The sequence below is a fragment of the Podarcis gaigeae genome (genome assembly GCF_964106915.1).
Source record: "Podarcis gaigeae genome assembly, chromosome: 6".
NCBI classification, from domain to species: Eukaryota; Metazoa; Chordata; class Lepidosauria; order Squamata; family Lacertidae; genus Podarcis; species Podarcis gaigeae.
Genome location: NC_139682.1, coordinates 46400576 through 46406511, shown reverse-complemented (window position 1 = coordinate 46406511; position 5936 = coordinate 46400576). Strand labels below are relative to the sequence as shown.

At 45.4% G+C, this 5936-nt stretch overlaps 1 long non-coding RNA gene across 1 annotated transcript; it reads right to left on the bottom strand.

The window, feature by feature from the left end:
* Positions 1–208: 208 nt before the first annotated feature.
* LOC310847383 lies at positions 209–4086 on the bottom strand. Its single transcript, XR_014565784.1, has 2 exons — positions 3249–4086; positions 209–1821 (listed from the first exon to the last, which is right to left on the bottom strand). It is a non-coding gene; the product is annotated as an uncharacterized lncRNA (long non-coding RNA).
* Positions 4087–5936: the final 1850 nt, after the last annotated feature.

Here is a 5936-nt window from a genome sequence, read left to right as displayed (position 1 = left end):
AATGAATGTGCGTACCATGGGGCAATAAGAGCTTTGAATCTATATTATCTGCATTCAGCTCTGCTGGCTGCTTCTTTTTCTTTCCTGCCCAAGATTGATGTGGAAGGTTTGAAGTGCTAATTTGCAGTCATTAGCACCTCATTCTCCCAGTACCCCTTCTCTTTGAGAACAGTAGCCATACTGTCTGTCAGGAGATGTTCCTAACTCATGCTCTTAAATTGTATTTTATTGTACATCTGTTGTTTCGCTTGTAAATGCCTCTAGGGACATGTTTTCTTTCTTGAAAAACTATATACAAATTTATTAAACGGATACATTTAAATGGATGCTCCATCTCTGTGTACCTCATGAACTTGCTGCAAGCCAAGACTCAAGTTACGTAAATGAACGAATCTTCAGGCAAAAAACTAATGACCACCTTGGTTCCCCCACTGTTCCGTTCCAATATCATATGGTGCCTTGCAAGACTGAGGGTTGTTGGAATTTCAGCATAATGAAATCTTCAGTAAGGAATTGAAACAGTGTTTGGGCAACACTTGCAGGGCTCACTTTTGCACTGGTAGTTTGAATGCTTGGAAAATTCGTTCTCTGCGAATTCAGATGATGAACAGTCCCAATCTGTACCTCCCACACTAATGTGAGAACTGGAACCCGTATGTCTTTGGATTTTGCACTTTTCCAAAATTTCTGATGCGATTCCTAGGCATTTTCAAGCTGCATATTCAGTGAAATATGCATTTAAATGTGTGGTTTGAGAGGAAATGCATTCCGAAAGGTGTGTTTCATGAGACAATATGTTCAAAATGCATATTATTTTAGATACCTATTTAAATGCATTTTTTAGAAAATTAAATAGAAAACTATAAAGCTAGGTAGAAATATAATAGACTGATGTCGAAACGGGACAGGATAGTCTTCTGAATAAACACATCAGAAAGAGGCATGGGCCAGAAACAGGCTGATCTAGTCATTCATTGACCTAATGAAATAGATGGGGCAAATCTTATAAAAGAACATGAGAAATGCTACTGTGCTTGTGTCCCACCAGTAGGCATCTTATTGGCCTCTGTGGGAACAGAATACTGGACTAGAGAAGCCTTTGGTTTGATCCAGCAAGGCTACTCTTGTGTTCTAAAAGCATTCTATTTCCTTTGTTAATAAAAATCGGCCTGTTTATTTATATACTGCATTCCTGCCAACATACTCAAGTTGACTTTATGGTTTTGAATAAATCTCATTTTCAATGTATGTTTCAACTAGATTCTTTTTAGCCCCGGATATACACTCCTACCTTCCGAGGCCTCCACTTGAGCCTAGACTTGCAGCCTGAAATGGCAGCCGTTACTTGAGCACAAGAAGGGACATCACTGGAATAAAACGACTTCAGTCAGAACCCAAGGAGGTTGCTCTTAAGCTCAGCTGCTTTCCTTCCAGCAGCTGGAAAAATCCAGTTCCAAACAGTTTGGATAGGATTCAAGAGGCGAAAACTAAGGGGGCGGAGGGGGAAGAAAGAGGAAGGAAAGCTCGTGGCGTTGCGAGGTTAAAAGCACCTTGCTTGAGAATGCCGTCTCCCATTATTGATCAGAGAGTCCTTCCTGGTAGGAGGGAATACGTTGCTATAATACTGAGGTAAAAAGGAAGCAGCTGGATTCCTCCCAGTTGGGTGCTGTGGAAAGGTGGCCATGTTGGGCAAGGGGTCTTCTGTGTGGTGGGAAATAATCTTTCTCCACAACTACAAAAGCACAAGAGTCTTTTCTGAGCGTGCTGTAGGATCCCGCGGCAGTATACAAAGGCCTTGCCATCATGGCGTCTCTTCGTCTCCTTCAGGCAGCGGCCCACAGAGTTCATGTGGTGTGTGGGGAGAAAGAAAAGGGGGGAGGAAAAGAGGGAGACTATAAATGCTGGATTCCTGCTTCTAAGTTCATCTCTTTCCCTCTCCCCCCCACCGCCCTCCCCAATTCCAAATTGCTGCTGCAAGCCTTTAGAGGGCCACTTATGTTGATCCAGATGTAAGGAAAAGCCTCCCACTCATCCTCTTGCTCTCCCTTGATTAAAACATTATAATTCTTTAATCTCTCTGAATTGAGTTTCTTCCTTAAAAGCTGCCTGTTCTCTTTGATACACCAAAGCAGTTCTTGTCACGCTGCCAAAGGAGGCCGAGTAGAGTGTCACACAGCTCAAACTTTTACAAGCTGAGTGAGCAGGAAAACAAGCAAAGGCACACAGGCAAGCAGAAAGAAAGAGAGATACAGAAAGAGAGAAAGAGGGCTGATATATTCCATTTTATTTTAATTTTTTTTGGGTTCCTTGCCGAAAAGAAAGAAGAGCATGCCTTTTGGGGGGTTTTGTTTTTTGTTTGAAGCTCAGCCATAAATATAATTAACTTTTCCAGCAAACGTGATGGCCAAGCTCTGAGAAACTTGGACGAGGAGAAAAGGGGGGGTGGGAAATGACGTCACCGCGATCTGGGGGTGCCTTTCGCGCTGCCTGTCAGAGCCGAAAGAAAAGAACAGGGCAATAAAACAACGGCTGCCTCTGTCTCCTTCGTTAAACACGGCACTAATTGGATGTTAATTTCTCTTTGCTCTTCTCGCTGTTTGATTGTAAGAACTCTCCTCCTCTTTCTCTCCCCCCCCCCTTTGCAAGACTCTTGCCAGTCGCAGGGAGTCTGTACTGTACATTCCCTCTCAATTGTGGGCTCAAACAATTCAGAAGCCCAGGCAGTATTAAAAGAGGGGGGGAGGGGGGATTGGATTTAGGAGTTTCACGAAGCTCAACATTTTCCTTTCATTGCCCTGTACAGAGTTCGGAGTATTTTTTTTTCTCCCTCCCTTGCGTTCTGTCCAGTCTCCTTGGCAGCACGGGGGGGGGGGGGAGAGAATTAACCCAACCACTGCCCAACTCCATGTGTTGAAACAGGCATTTAGGGGAGCCAGTGCAGGCAGGAAGCTGTTGCCGTCTTTGCTGCCCAGGTCACCCTTAAAGGGTGTTTGTGTTTCTTAGCTTGGATGCTGGAGGGTGCTGAGTGCATCTGATCGATCCATAATGTACCCACGCACACACACACACACACACAGACACGCACAGAGTGGTGCAGTGGAAAAAGAGGTAAGTTAAGAACAGGCTTTGAGGGAGAGCAGGGGGGGATTTACCAAGGGAGATGGTGGGTGGGTGGAGAGAAAGAAGGAGAAGGGGAGGGGAAGGAGAGGAAGGAGGTGGAGGGTAGAAATGTGGGAGTAAAGTCCTACCTGGGATCGGTGCCAACTTCCTGCACAGGGCTGCAGACCCGCAGCTTTGAGCAACCCACCAGAGGCGACTTTTCTCTCTTGTCACAAATCCAAAAGGCAAGGAAGGCAACAGGAACAGGTACAACAGATGCAAAGCAGCCTTCTTTGCCAAGGTGCTGGTGGGTAAATCCTTCTCTCCCCCCCTCTCCCTCCCTCCCTTCTCCAATCCTTATTGCAGCTAGCTGTATTTTTTCTGTTTTAAGGATCCTTTCAAGCAGGCTGGATAGAGGCTTTTTTTGTTTTTCATGACTATATATCTCTATAGAGAGAGATATTGAGGGATTGAATTCTCACGCCAGTTTCTCCTCTCCGTTTGGATTAACATGCAGAAGATGTGCCTGTCACTTTGCTTACTGTCAGTGCCTGTTCAGGGATGGGAGAGGGCTTTGTTCCGCGCTGCCTGGGAAGCTGTGCCAACTCTGACTTGGCAGCCGAGCCAGAGTGGGCAGGGAGAACGCAAAGAGAGCGAGCGAGAGAATGACTGCTGAGGCTTCCAAAGTGGGAAGTGGCTGTAGGCCCATTTTCGAACGAGGCAGCTATTCACTCTGCCCCCTTCTTCTTCTTCTTTCTTTCTCTCTCTCTTTCTAAAACTGGCACGGACAAAATGGAAAATGTGGGGGCCTGTCTGCTCTCCTCTGGCATGTCCCGGTGGGTTGGTTTTCTTTCTGTCTTTTTTTTTTTCTCTCCCTTTTTAAAAAAAATCATCCTCACCTGCCTCCGTTTTTGTTTTGTTTTTGTTGTCTCTTAGCTCCATTTTTCAATCGGCAAATGAGGCATTTCACAAAAGCAAAAATGCTTCTTGCATAACTAAGATGATGTGGGGGGGTGGGTCTTGTGTTTTTGTTTTTGTTTTCCCGCCCTCGTATCTCTCTTGGCTGGGTTAAAGAACTGTGCCACCACCAGCATCCCGAGTTCAGGACAGTAGGAGCCAAGATTTATTTTACGTGCGTACATTGGGGAGACCGGGGAATGCTTGTTGGGGAAGCAAGAGGGTGGTTTAGGGTGTTGGTTTGCTGAGGTTGGGGGGGTTTTTTGTTCTTCGTTTTGGCCCTTTGGAGGGTGTTCCCACAAAAAGCTGCAAAACTTTCCGTGCACTAGCTCCTGAAAAGTCACTGGAGTGTTCGGCCGGATTTTTTGTGGGTTTGTTGTCTTTTTAAAAGTATGTTTAAAGACCATGTTAATAATGGGAGACCGTCCCAGGGGCACGCTAACCAACGGTTCCAAGTGCTGGAATTCCTGCCAGCCTCCCTTTGTGCCAGCCTCTTGTCGGCCTTGGCGTCTCATTCGGATGAAGCCTGGCATGCAGGCACCGCCCATTTCTTGGCGCTGAGCTGCTGTGAGAAGGAAAAGGGAACGCAGGGTGGGGGCTGTCTCACTCAAACTGGCCTTGCTCGGAGTGGGGGGGGGGGAGAAAACCATTCCTGATGATTGTCCAGATAATCGGAACTAAAGAGAGCGACTACCGAGCAACAAAACCTTTCTCCTTCATGGCACGTCTCTTTCGGGTACGAAATCAAATGTAGCTCTTTTAGAAATGTTTGAAAATGCCGTTTTTTATTTGTCCAAATGTTCTGGCGCGTGCTTACTGCTACATCCTCCTTTCCCTGCCGCAACCTTCCCGCTTTTCGTGGGGCTAAAACATACAAGGTTTTTCAAAAACAAAAAAACCAGACAAACTGATGGTGGGTTGTGTGTTTTTTTTAATTTATTTGTACTGCCCAGCCATAGATCAGGGCTCTTTTCTTTATTCTGGTTCCGGAAAAAAATGCTTCGATTATGGGTACCGGGAGGAGGGGGGCTGGGTGATTGGGGGTTTTTCCCCTGGATTTTTGCCACACTACGCAGCAGAGAGGAAAGTGTTGAATCATGTCAGAACTGCAATTCAACATGGCAGCCTTAGCTGAGAAAGTATGGCTTTACAATGTCGAAAGAAATGTCTTTCATGGCAAGAAGTGTCTATTTCTGAAGGCATGGAATTTGGCAGAGCTGGGTTGACCAAGAATTGTGGCATAAATATTCCCTTAGATTTTTATTTTTATTTTTTCAGGGAGGGGGATTTTATGCATAGCCTTCAAGAAGAAAAGTTCGGCCATGTTATTCCTCATCTTGGTGTTTTGCAAAATGTTAACCATTTACGGGCTGTTCTGTGTCTATCATTTAGATACCGTTTTTTAATATATTTTTCTTTGTTTTGGCTTAGCTGGCATAGATTTTGGACTTGGGGAGGGCAGGAAGAGCGATTTGGTGCACGTTTGGTAGATTTCTGGCATCCTTCAGGGTTGAAGGATGACATCATCACTTGGTCTTTATTGGCAGAAATCTAGATGTAGCATGGAGGCAACTGGAAAGAGTAAAATGGGATGCTTTTCCACAGTGCCCACCTCACTTCATGTTTAAAGGTTAGTCCTTTCGTAGGGGTAACTCCACCCTTCCGTTGCCACTGGTGTAAACTTTGATGGACTCCACCACAGCAAACGGAGCCCCTCCTGACGTACACTGAAGGAATGGATCTCAGGGGCTGTGCTTAGTGTCTGTAAATCTGGCCTCTTTATGTCAAGCTTAATTTAGGCCCCTGTTGTCTAAAACAAAAGAATATTGTTTCCCCAAGAGTAACAGATTCCTCTTACAGACAACTGCTTCCTTCTAAAT